Here is a 14,246-nt window from a genome sequence, read left to right on the forward strand (position 1 = left end):
AAGGGTCATTGACAGTATCCTCCAGTCATATCTGCTGCTTCTGCAGAGTCTAACTAGAATGAACTTCACCCACAGCATTTCAGTGAAGACCTCAACAACCTTCCGGCCACAGCCTCTACAGATACACCTTCATCTCCCTGGAAAAGGCAAGATGACATTCTAGTTCTCCTGCTATAAGCCTAAATAACTTTAAACCTGCAAAGCCACCTCTATTTTTTAATACATTGAATAACAGTGCTTGCCCTTCATGAGCAATGAAGCATGCCCACAGTCGTAGAGTGAATCAGCACCAGCAAAGGATTCAGTGCTCAGGAGTCCTGCCCTCCACCTTTGCTCACTTTGTGCCCCATCCGTCTTTGCGAGCCCTGCTGGTATTGCTTGCGAAGGCCATTTCCTCATCAAGATAAAGCAAAATGATGCTGTCACAGTAGCTGCAACAGTACACTAGGCTCTGCTGGCTGGAGACACAAATCAGTGTTTATTAATTAGAAAAAAAGACAACTTGGAGGAAAGAAATTCTGTCTGTAAGCATCTTGTAACTCACAGCAAAGTGCTAATAAAAGCACTGTAAACATGACTTGATTGTGCTTTCCAAATAGCTCATTCTGGTGTTTTAGCTGTGACAAATTTCAAATGAATGTGAATTTAAGTATTACACACTATTTAGCATCTCAAGAGCGCTTCTTGTAAACTCAGTCTTTTAGGAAAGGGCATGCAGTGCGGAAAAAATATTTGGGAATGGTTAAGTTACTTGTGATGATGCTTTCACCTCAAAGATGCTATGTCTAGTATTACCCTCACTCTGTAACCAAAATATCATTTCTCCCTTAAATAAATTTGAGATTTTGCATAGACTGTGCAAACAGCACCCGTGCTATCCGTGGGGCACAAATACCCTGCCTACAGATAATGCTATTACAATTCCTGCTTGGCAGACTGTAAATTAGTGAGCCGACAGACTGAACTGCTGTCGCCAGCCTTTCACATGCTCATCTGACTGCTACTTACTGGGATAAGAAATTCTTAATAGAATGGCTTGATCTGGCTTTCCTTAGCTGCATGAGGTAGCAAAGGGATTTAAGTCAGACTGACACTAACAGTTTGGAGTGGTTCCCACAGATAAAACTCTGTGTCTGGCCATGCTGGCACTGAGAGGAAAAGGGTATATTTGTACAACATTAATGCTTTATATCTCTAGACTTTTCTTCCTTCTCCCTTCAAGACTGGTGATGGTGACCCATTGTTCAGAGCCCACATAAATCCTTTCAACAATACAACGTATTACAGTCATTTTAAAATTGTGAAATACAGATAAGTTCTGCTCGTTTGATTTATCCCATATCAGTTCAGCCTGAATTTCTCTTCCAGAAACAAATCTTCATGTCTTCCAAATTACTTGACATACAGTGGTACAAATTCTCTTCACTTATTTCATATTGATTATCATCTTCCTGAAATATTTCTTCCTGAGATTACCTTTTCAGTAACAGTCTCCTCTGCATTTCTAGATGAGCCTGCACATCACAGGAGCGTGCTAGTTACAGGTACGAACAGCTCTTACTTACAACAGCCCCCTTTCAGAAACTCAAAATATATGTGCTCTTAAAGCCAGGTCATCTAATGAACTGCCCGTAATGAGAGTAGGCTCTGAAGTGATGTGAGAGTTCAAAGACGGTAACTAATGTGTGTGAAATTTCATCTTTTTTTTTTTTTCCTTCTTCCCTGTGAGGAGCTGAATTTAAAGGGATTTTGAAGCTTTGAATAATTGGAAAAAACTGTGAGCAAATTATTTTTGTAACACTGTACTGGAGGTGTACGCCAAGAAAAGTGGCGGCTTTTTGTCTTACCACCTCCTCCTCGTTCCCCATTTTAATTACTACAGTTTGGCACCTGATCCTGCAGAGAACCATACAAAAGCCACACAGGCCAGCTCTTTCCAGACGGAGATAAAAGAAAGGGAGGGAGGAATTAATTAAATCCATTTAAAATCTTTTCAGCTAGTTTCCTTCTACAGTCACTGTTCTAGTTTCTGCAGAGCTAGTACAATGACATATGGTCATAAATAACAAACAGCCCCCTGCCTCCTCCCCTTGTCTCTCCTTTTACACCCTCTGCAGAATCACACAAAACGGGGCTATGCTTCGGGTATTTTAAGTAAGGCATTCAGGATCCAGAGAGATCAGGCAAGTTTTCAGTTCACAACATATCATGCAGCTTTTTAATGGGCTGGTGTGGTCACTGCCACTGGGGTCTGCTCACTGCCTAGATTTTAGGCAAGCCACGGTAAGACATGGTTATTATTTTGGTGGTCGTAGTACCCTGGACCCCCTCCCCTCCCAAAAGGAGCGTCTCACTCATTTCTGGGATGCTCCGGAGTAACAACGATACAAGGACTGGCTGCAACAGCTCAGTAGCAGTGGCCTCTACATCCTTTGCAGTTGTGGCCCCTGCAATTAATTTTACTTTGTTGCCTTTGTGTAGCTGAACTGTAGGAAAAGACGCAGCCCATTTGCTACCACTATTTTCCTCCACTGCAGAGTGCAGAAAGGAAGCAGCCTTGGGGTCTGCTCTACCAGAAGGCGAGGGGCAGCAGCAAAGCACCTTTGAGGAAGGCTGGTTCAACGCTGTTTGAGGGTTGTGCACTGCTCTCAGAGGACTGGCATCTTAGGAGAACAAAGTGAATGCTGACTGAACCACCTTTTCCCTTGGTGCATGCCCAAGGAAACAGTTACGATTTCTGCTCAAAGGCCAGCTCTTTATCCAGCATAATGATTTTGTTCCTCATTCTGGGCTGGGGTGCATTACTAATAAAAGTTTTCAAAAGTTCATACAATTACTATGAAACCTTAGTTTTTGTGCACAGAAATATAGAGGGAGTATGACAGCACGAGTTTGAGAAACTGGCTATTTTTCAAAACCCCCAGGAGCAGCTCAGGCTGATGGAAGATCGTTCTCCTTACTGACCCCGTGACATCTGATAGTGGTTTTATCTCCTTAGTTTCTACAATTCATTGTATTGTTTGTATTCTGGGTTTGATTAACTTATTTATACAAGAATTAAGTTACTATCAAGTTTAATTTCCTCTTATTTCTTCAGTCTGGACATATCCAAGTTGTTTTCTGCTGCCCATTTTTTAACCCCTCAGTTTACCACATCAAAACCTTGTGCAAAATGCCCGAAATACACTGTCCTCACAGAGGGCACTTGCAGACATAAACACAGCCACCTGACTCTTACAGCTGAAAACCCAGCAGAAGGTTCCCTGTCCCGCTCATAATCCTTCCATCGGAGGCTGCTCCACTATTCCTTGAGCAGGTCTGACTCAACAGACCATCCCTTTTCGCAGCACAAAGAAACAAACGCCCAATAAATGTTGGATGTCTTTGGGTCTGTTAACATTTAGCACTGTAAACACACGCAATGCCCTCAAGAGGAGACAGGGAGGAAGCCTACCTCTTATACCAAATGACTAATCCTTTAGCTAATGTCTTCTAATACAGCAAAGATGAAAGATTGCGTTGCAGCCGGCCAGCACCCTGCATGGCCAGGTACTAGACAGTTTTCCAGCCTGAACAGAAACGATTCTGAGAAAAGCAGTGGGTTACATCAGCAACTCAACACTGGGAGATACATTAAAAATGCTACAGTACGCCATCCAGCACAGCGTAAGAGGGATGAATCACACGTTGGCTCCAGAAACCGGCCTGGCCCCAGCCCTGCCAGGCACGCTGCAGCATCAGGGCCAAGGGAGCAGCTACATCGTGCTGCTGCTCCGGACTGCTTGCTGCCAGCTTGCCGGTTCTTCACACAGGCTAAGTACAGAGCACAAACTAACTCAAGGGGATTTTTCTCTGGAAATAATAAAAAAGGGGGATCTGTGATTGAAGTTCCCTGTGGTGTTGCTTTTTGCAAATTTAACCCCAGATGCCAGGGAGAAGCTGTAATCCTGTCAAAAATAAGTAGTCTTTTCCTGTCTATCTCCTTTGCTAACGATACCGGGAAGCTTCCTGAGGGAAACCATAAATGAATCAGCTTTTAAGCTTGTCAAACTTGCATTCCCATTATTAAAAATGATGATGAACTGCTGTATGCGATTACTTCAGCTGAAAACAGACAGGCTGCATTTTATGAACCCAGGACAGAAGCTGCCTGAACACTGACTGGAGCTATAAATGTTACAGCTGCTGTACAGAACTGTCTCTAGGAGTAATCACACAGAATCCGCACAGCACGCCGAGCCACAGATGCTCTCTGGCCTTTGTATTAAAACTCAATGAAAGTCAGGCTTCGGTTCCCCAGAAAACTCTAACATCTCCAAACTGGAATGAAAAAGGACCTGTTAAATACAATTTCCAAATTATTTTGTTTGGATCTATTAAGCTGTCCAGCTTGAATACCATGAAAACACTGTGCCAGAAATTCGGCTTTTATGCTGTATTACAATAGAAGAAAGAAATTCCCCCTTGAAATGAAGTATCAAAACACTCCGTGTGATTCATTTCAAAAGAAATTATTAAATCAACAAGATCCATAACACCATGCTTGAACTGCTCTGCTTTAAGCCATCGTTTCAGAAGGAGCTGTCATGTAGTCTGGGGCTGTCCTCATTTTCCCCCTCCTCTTTGCTCCCTACAGTAGCTCATTCCCATTCATAAATTGTTTCTGTGGGTAAATAAACCATTGCTAGATATTATACGTAGCTTACGTACAGTACAGCATAGCAGATAGCAGCATATCTAAACCAGGTTGTTGAAGGCGTTGGGCAAGTTGAAGGGAAAGCTAATAAATTGTTAGATAATTCACTTAAACATTTTTTTTCCTTTTTTTTTTTTTTTCCCTGTTTACATTCATAGAAATGTTTTGCTTCAAAGCAGCTCCTTGCAAAGCGCCAGGTTTGGGGGCAGGCCAGGGGCAGACCCAGCTGCGAATCACAGTATTGGTGCATTGGAAAACCCATAACAGCTGACTAATCACTTCTTACAGAGCCTTTCAGTCATTTGTCAAGTCCTTCATTAAAGATTTGCCTCCAATGTAAGCAAGCAGTTCCTAAGAGTTAATGAGGTTGTGGCTATCAGTCGTGCTAGAAGCACAACTGAGAAAGTATGAAGTGCTTGTGAGACTCCAGGAAAGGCAGATCTAAAGTCTTTGGTCCATCTTTAACATTTGGGAAGTAGTGCGCTGTCCTATTAAAAACTGAATTTCTAAAAAGCAAAGCATAATCCCCAGAAAGCAATGGGAAAATTCTCAGAAAGCAAAGGGTGAATTTCTGAAAAGAACTAAGGAAATTTCTAAAAAGTAGTATTAGAAAGCAAAGAGGGATCCCTAGAAATCCAAGAGGCAGTTCCTGGAAACTTCCTATTAAGCAGTGAAGGAATTTGTAGAAAGAAAACAGGAATTCCTGAAAGCAGAGGTGTAATTTGTAGAAATTCCTTGAAATCAATGGAAAAGTTCCTAGGCAGCAGCAACAAAAAGCCTAGAAAGCAAATGGGGAATTCCTAGAGAGCAGTGGGAAATGTCTAGGAAGCAGCAGGAAAATACCTTGATATTAGCTGTCAGATTCTTAGACAGCAGATAGAAAATTCCGCAAAGCAACAAGTGTAAAAAAAAATTCCTTGGAAACAGAATTGCCTTGTCCTCCCCTTTACTCTCCCTACAAGAAATCTAATGAAGCACGTCGTCTCCGCTCACACAGAACAGATTGCAGGCATCATCTGAATTTGTAGGAGAATTAAAAAAAAATCATATTCACTGTTAGGACGTAAGTGTAGAAAAAAATTACATCAATTTATCTCAACTTAGAACAGAGAAAAGAAGCAACAGAACTGGACAATGAACAGATAATAAATTAGGAAATGCAGAAGTCTGCAAATAATCTAAAATTCCCAAAGCTAAAATATTGCACTATTTCCTGAAAATTTTAAAAGGAAAGTGATTTCTTAGTTTTACTGTGAGAAACTGAATATGCAAAATACTGAGCATTCTTCAGTATGTTTTGAGCCTCTTCTGAATCACTGGCAGCACAGTAAGTGCAGATACAAGAAATGTTCACTGTACCAAATGTCTTGAGAAACTTGGAGTTATTCCCATTCTACCTGGAAGAAGAGAAAGTCCAGATGTTTGTAAGTTGAACAAATCATTTGGACCTCCTCTACATCTAAGAATAGGAGACAGGAGGGAGGGAGACAGGAAAAAAAAAGAGGAGGCCTACCACAGTCACTCTGGGTTCTCCACCATAGCCCAGCTAGGAAGGAAGCTCCTCATGTTGTCAGAGATCTCCATTGATCACTACCCACAACAAAATTAGCAAGAAGGCTGATTACATAAATCCTGATGAGCGTGCTGGAGAAGGCTTTTTTTTTTTTTTTTAATGTTTGTATTTGATAATAGGCAGCTCTGGGTTGCCAGAAAGTACCATTATAAATCGAACTGCACTATTCAAGTTAATGAGATGATGGGGAAGGAGGCTGTGTGTGTGGCAGAGGGAGGATGGTGAGAAGAAATAAGCACTGAAGTAGAACCTGGCTCATCTTTTGATTAGAGGACTTTCAAAGTGAAAAAAAAAATCAATGCACACAGCAAGCCCTAGATCCTGGGAGAATGTGTTTTACTACTGATGAAACTGTGTTTACATCAAGACCCTAGGCAGACTTCAAAAGAGTACACTAACTCCATGCTTGTCTGGTGAGAGGCTGCAGCCAAATTTGAGGCCTCTGGTGCAACATAAGCAGGCTGTAATAAGCCAGTGGTACTGCGCAAGCTCCCTGAATGTGGTTTAAAACCTTCATCCTTACTGCAGCTGGCAGACAGCTTCTAAGAAAGGTAGAAGGAAGAGAAAGAAACAGCAATATGAATAAGCATCCCTGGAAGTCTCCAAAAACATGTAGATGTGGGACTTCGTGGCATGGTTTAATGGTGGACTTAGCAGTGCTGGCTTAATGGTTGGACTAGATGATCTTACAGGTCTTTCCTAATCTAAATGATTCTATACTTAAAAATAACCACATCTAGCTATGGCTTTCCAGATTGTGTGATTTGTTTTCAGCACAACCTCCATAAAAACGCATGGACATTAATCACCTTCTACATGATGTATAAGTATGCGGCAGAGCAACACTCCCAGGCTCCGCTCCGATGGGCATACATGAAGCCAAACCCTTGAAGCTCCCTCCAGGTGGTGAATCCAGGCAAAAGGGAAAGAGGAAGCTCCACACAGCCCCTGCCTCCCCAGACGAACAAGTGAGCGGGCTGGGTGACACTTCTGTGCCTTGCCCCAGCCCAACCTGGCAAGCTAACTACAAGCAGGGAGAAGACCACCATCAGAAGCAGAGCGTCAGCCTGAGCCCCAGATAATTCTTCTGCAGCTATCCCTGCACAGCTCAGCTAAATATTGCTACAAACTCCTAGGTAAACTGACAGGGTCCATTCATCATTAGACTCTGCAGAACTGGCAACGTTAGAGCTGCTTTGCTGTACAAATACACCCGCATTCTCAAACAGGCTTAGGAGAGCCAGGTTCCCAAACACAATTTGGATTCCTCATGAACCAGGGCAAGTACTTCTTGAAAAAATTCACCCCTCGTTCCTACTGTGTTAAATTGAATCTGTTACCCAACTTCTTTAGGGCTCTATGGACATTCTGTGTATGTGTATAAATATAAGTAAATATTAGCAGTTATAAGAGGGGAGAAACTTCCTGAGACCAAAGAAATGGAAGTCACACCACTGGGCACATTGCTATCAACTTCACTGGAGCTTCAATGGTTTTTAATCAGCAAAACACTGGGTCCTCTCCCCTGGCTGTCATTATCTAGAGCGTATATTGAGCACAAAACCAACATAATAGAACATACTAATAAGTTTTAAATTAGCAATTATATTAACTTTCTCTTTTAATTAACAGGTTTTAATTGCATTCCCAGCTCTAGGAAAGCTGCAGATATCACGCTGTAATTGTTCTGCCTAGTAAAATGTGGATGCAAGCAATATAGCAAATCCTGCTGGATTGATGACTGACATGTGGCCAGAGCAATGCTGGCTCTTTTGAAGTTAAAATTGTGTTTTGCATGTGGGAGAAGGATTTGTCATTGGAATGTACCAGATAAAAGTCAGATAAAAGCAACATAAATGTGGGCTTTGCTTTTTTTTTTTTTCTCTTTTTTTTTTTTTTTCCTCTTTTTCTTTTTTGATTGTTTACCTCCATTTAGGCACTGCTCTGCCAGGAACCTCTTGGCATCAATTGCTGTATTAACTGCATTTGGCAGTATGCAAATCCCACCATAGATATATGTCCAATGACAACTCTTACCAAGCTTTCATCAGGAGTTTTCCAGCTTTATTAGTGGTGAAAACTATATGCATCTTATCCAAAAGGTGTTCCCCCTGCTATTATATTTCATTTAGTCAGCAATGAGAGAACAGAAAAAAATGATCTAACGTGCAACTGCTGTGGTTTCCTTCATGCTAGTTCCTATGTTTGGAATAAAAAAGGCCATCTTATTGCCTTGGGAGCAGACAATGTGTTGCCCAAGCTTTACCCCAGCATGAGCATAGGGCTACTTAAAGTACTGAAATTATTCACAGGCATCATTGCAAGGTTTCATGCTTATCTAATAGCTTGGGCAAATTTACAACTACACAGTTGATAACTAAAATACATTAATATATATAAAAAAGATATCTATATAGAAGTTATATATAGTTGATAACTTAAAAACCAAACCTGCCTAACGCATACAGCTAACTGGAGACACAACCTGCAGCTAAAATGTCATTATCTCTTTATCTGAGCACTGACAGGATGGAAAAGAAAAGTGCTAAAGAACTGAGGAAGCTGTTAAGTATCACACTTGTGTATTCATTTGGACAAACTTCCATTTATTCCAGATGAAAGACTCCATGCTGTGTCCTTGAGCTATCTTTAACAAAGAAGAGTTGTAAGCCTAAACCTTTATGACAGCAAAGACCTAACCTAAGACCTAGATTAGCCCATTTTTACCAGTTAGTTGCCATTAGCATCTGATTTTAATATGGGACAGTAGTTAGGTTAACACAGCTAAGCACAAGAACAAAATCATTTTTGAAACGGCCCTTCGGCACCAACATTTCAGAGTTATTTTAGATCCAATTACAATTTTCCTGCGGTTCAAGCTGATGACTGTTAGAGACATGAAAGACCCTTCTTCGGTGTCTGCAGCACAGAGCAGAGCTCTCAGTTTGTATCGTAAAAGCACTGCCTGCTCCTCCACATACAGGCCTCACCGATTAGGAATCTCAGAGCTACCTTGGGGACAAGTTGTGCTCTGAGAAGAGGGTACAAAAAAACATGTTCTAGGTATAAAAGAATGTCCCTGCACTTTAAAAAAAATAGTTTAAGTATTTATTTTTTTTATATAAATGCAAATGTAAAAAATATAATTTTATAATTATATATATTTTACACAAAACATTTTATATGTAAAATACATTTGGTATATATTTATATCCTACTTTATCAAAAATATTTCTTATTTTTTATTTTCTGTGCGATTATATAAAATATGTAAATTATGTATTTTTTAAAAATAGTTTATAGGGACCCCAACCTGTAGGCCGGCCATAGGAGAACATCAGGAAGTACCGAGAGCTGCTCCTAGCTCTCTGCCTGCTGGAGTCCAGCAAACACCCCCAGCACTCAGAGGTGGACAGGCTTTGGGGAGGGGTACATTGCAGAAGTTTTGAGAGCAGCGACAAAGTGAGGGAGGGATTCTCTTTGTTAAACCTCCCAGCATGTGATCAGCACAACTGAAGACAGCTGACTTCCGTCAGATGGGGCCAGGTGAGTGCTTGCCCTTGAATTTAACCACTACCAGCATTTTAAGACAGCCCACGCACTAAGCCATTGTCCCAGAAGCACAGCAACGTGTCAGTGCTCCTCTCTGCATTGGATTACCGCTGAACTTCATACACAATATCTACAATATTTTTTCTAAAAGTCTCCCTTACTCTAGTTTCAGCCTATCACATCAAACATCTGATTTCCTCCTTCACTTTCTTTTAAACTATTAAGATTATGGAGTCCTTTATGGAAAGTACTCAAAAGAATGGTGGTTGCATGTAAATTACAGCAATTTCCATGTTTTCCATATTAAAACCCCTTAGACTTGCTAAGAAATGTAGGTCTAGTGCCATTTTCTTTTGACAGGAGAAAATGATCATGTTTGGGAGATAGGAGCATATATATCCCTTAAGACAGATCCATAATAGTTCATCTCAGCTTCCTGGACTGACAGATTCGTCTGAGCGATGACGGTATGAAGAGCCAATTTATAACATGCATTAGTTCTCCCCTTGCATCTGTTTATTCTGTGTCACTTTCCATCTATGATATTGCTGCAAGGATATTTGTGCTCTTAAAAAAAAAAAAAACATTACCAGCACCCACAGCCTTGTGGGAGACCCTACTATAAATAGCAACAAAATAAACAAACCACGTCGCACACAGAAGAAAATATGTAAAAAAAAAAAAATAGATATGTGCTGTCAGCTGCCAAATTATTATTAAAAACAAGCACAGTGATAACATCAGTTTAAAAATCGTAATGCAAGAGAAATCCCTGGCAGAATATTTTAACATAAAGGAATATCCGAAATAATACAAAAAAAAATAAAAAATAAATTCCAGAAAGCCAAGTCATCTGGTGCTAGCTGGGTACTGACAGCTGTAACCTGACTTCAGAGAGTATTTCAAAACAAATCCCCTTTCAGGTGTGAGACTGAAGTGCAAGCCAGAGGGTTTTTTTTGTTTTGTTTGTTTCCTTTTGAGGGCTTATTGATGTTTAATAATACTCCATGCAGCACAGGTGTGCTTGTGCACCTGGTGCGACAAAGACAAGCTTGCCATGTGCTGCCACCATGCTGTTTCTCAGACAATACCGGATCTGTGTGTTTAAAGGAGTCTCGCTGCCTGCTGTTGCTGCCAAAAAATCCCAGGTTGGAGAAGCATTTCTCACGTGCCAGCTGCCCCAAACTGACCACTGTTCACCGGCTCTTCCCCCAGCTTTCCCATTTACAGCCAGACCATGCGGGCTGTCCAAGCAGCCGCCTTCCAGCTCACTGGCCCAAGTTAGGCTGGGTTTTGAGAAGCCTGCCCTTTGCCAAGATACCCATTTCATTGAGCTGTGTTTTGAAAGGCTGGAGCAGTCTTTCAGCATTCACACAGGAATGCAAAAACAGAAGTACAAATTCCCTACCTGCATCCAAGAGGAGCCATAAAGCAGAGGAGGTGCCACAAAGCAAAAAGGATGAATGAATGCAACAAAATTGCAAGTGAACTGTAAGGATTTTTATTTTTTTCTGGACAAGCCACACGTAACAGCAGACACACATTGCCCTGTGGCTCCTGCTGCTGCAAAGCAGCCTGCCTCCAGCTTTCCGCAGCCAGAACCACTATCAAGTCTTCAAACCACTTATATACGTGCTCTAGAAAACCATAGCTGGGCCCAGCTGGTGGTTACACCAGCTGTAAATTCATATAAAAAAAAAAAAAAAAGCCTGTTCGGACAGCTCAGTGGCTGGGCCAGGCAGCTGGCAGCCATGAAGTTACATGTGCCCCCGTGACAGAAGCTTCATGGAGCTCCAGGTAAATTCCCACTCACTCCTAGCCCATTCCATGCTTTGTCCTGTTCCCTGAGAGAACTCCACTAGATTTCTGGATGTGATCATCCTTTCAAGATCTTATGACCTTCCTTTTAAAGTTCAGGGGTCTGCTACCACTAATTACGTTTGTTTCTCACTCTCAGACCTTTTTTTTTGATAGTATTTACTATGTCATAAACCTTTTCTTCAGTTGATAAAATCCAACTTTATGTTCATGCCTCATTAGTCTTCTGTCCCGGTAATTTATATCAGTAAGTAAAATATTCTAAGTTACATAAGAAACTAGATCTTACTCTTCCTTTAGCAGATGTCCACTTGTTTATTTTTTTTTTTCTTTTTCTCCTAGTCTGGAAAAGTTTGATCTTGAAACATCTTTAACAATGAATTTCGCTACCCCTTCCTTACCAGTGAGCAGGAAGCTGCATTCCTCGCTACGCCTTCATCTCAAGAAAAAGACTGTTTTGTCTTTTTCCTTGTCTTCCATTCTGTCTCCTGGAGAAGACAAGCAATGACATTTCTGATGTGTGGCAGTGTCTTGTTAATTTTGAGCATGCCTAGTCCTCTCCTTGATGGCACTGCTGGTGCTACTGCCGGCTCCCACTGGCATACCGATGTCATTGGGATCTGCGTTGGACCAGGCAAAGCACCATAAGCTGAAGAGCTCAGAGTGCAGTCCTGGTTCCGCAGTACGAGGCTCAGTTCTGTGAATCAGGGCACCAACACCCCACTCTAAAGGCAGACGTGATATGGCGTGCTGCCTTACTCTCTCAAGGCTGAAAGCACCTTTCACAGTTATGGCATTTTGAAAACAGGAAGCCAAAGGCACAAGTAAGCTCCCTGCATTTCTTCATGAGAATTCAAGACTCTCTGCAAGATTTCCTTTTATTGCAGGCTTCTTACAGAATGTTTCACTATCTACCTCATGCAACTGCTGGACATAATGTATGGGTCAAAACATAGGGCCTAAGATCACGGCGTCTCAGATGAATGCTCCCCATCAAAGAACAGCAGAGGATGCTAAAGAGAGCTGGAGCTGTTTGCTGTCCGGGAGATCCAACCCGCGTGGTTCCAAGGCAATCCCAACCTAAAACACGCCTTTCTCAGCCCTGCTAACTGATCAACTTCCCTCCTTTTGGGGAAGGAGGTCATGCATTTCAGAGGGGACTGTGAGGAGTTTATAACCAGCTGCTGGCACGGCAGGAAGCAGCGCCTCGGAAAGTCCTGCTGCTGCTCTCTGGTTAGGTAGTCACAGAGCCTGAGTCTTTGCTGGCCTCTAAGTGGAAGTTTAAAGGTCCCACAAGACTTCTAAAAGAGGAGTGAATGACCCTGGTGTCTAGACTAACATTAGATCCCTCTATAAATTCAGGTTGTAACGTACAGAGTATGTGTGAACTATTGCTGAGCACATAATGACAGAGTTAATTGCCTGTATAATCACTCCACTATCTAAGTACCCTGAGATAGTCTGAATGGGAAAAGTACTATTTAAAAAAACCCTTAGGCTAGACTAAACTTTAATTACATGAAACCTGCAAATGATACCCTCAAAAAGAGCTCACTAAAACACACACTGTAAAAAAAAAAAAAAGTACTTTGCCTGTGCCATTAACAGATAAAAGATCAATTCCAAAGCAGTTCATGCTGAAAGCTGCAAATAGCTGGAACTTGTCAGATAAATAATGGAAAAATCCTTGGGACATTCACCTGTACACCAAAACTGCTGGCCATGCTTCCTCCCTCCCTGACGTGGTGGGTTTGTTTTCCTTCAAAGAGTTGATACCAAACTCCCGTGTGTTTTGCTGAGAAACCGGAGGACTGGCACACCAGCTGAACCTGCGCGCTTTTCCATCAGAGGACTGATATAGGAGACAGCTGTGAAGGTTATGACATTTTTTCCCCCTTTGTAAGTTACACTGAGGCTAAAACAAGAGTAACTGTAGAACTAATTGTCTCAGCCCATGCACTTCCTATTAAACCTTAAACATTAAGAATTCATAGGCAGAACCAGAAATAAACTGTGTGTGGGTGTGGAGGTATGTGTTATGGCAAAAAGCTTAGCCTGCATGAAATTATATTTACTTCAGCTGAATGGAAGAACCCATCGTTATTTTAGAAAACTGTTTTTTCATTTGTTGGCTTACAAGAAAGCTATTGTTAGCCTGTTTCACTTTGTCATTCCTGTTCTAGCTTTTAATTCAACATAGTTTTATTGCATGCAACATGATGCCATTTCACATCATGCACCTAATGGTATAATGTCAGGTAGGATAACGTCAAGCCATCTGAAAGACATCAGAATCGCACTGCAGTCATCACACGCTCCCCTGTCACACCACAGAGTTCCCCCATCCATGATCTAATCCAGAAGGCTCTCCCTTTGACTTTGACCTGTCATGCTTCTTTTTGCAGTTAGTAGATTCAACCATCAGCGCACAGAGCAAAGCCAGGCCATTGCTTTGGAGGGTTTTTGATGCTTTTTGTTGTTATTGTTGGTTTTAAATACCTGTCTGCTGGAAAACAACTAGCAAAGGATGGCCTTAGCTGGCAAGGATAGAGGCAATTACCTTAAGCTACACTAGTATCGTGAAGGGAATAGATAGAATAGTCCCCA

General features: G+C 41.6%; 1 protein-coding gene across 2 annotated transcripts in view; it reads right to left on the minus strand.

Moving 5' to 3' along the window:
* LOC308197454 (uncharacterized protein) overlaps nt 1–14,246 on the minus strand; it is a 557,403-nt gene that overhangs the window by 325,735 nt on the left and 217,422 nt on the right. The window lies entirely within an intron of this gene.

Source organism: Anser brachyrhynchus, assembly GCF_964034855.1.
Source record: "Anser brachyrhynchus genome assembly, chromosome: 6".
Lineage (NCBI taxonomy): Eukaryota > Metazoa > Chordata > Aves > Anseriformes > Anatidae > Anser > Anser brachyrhynchus.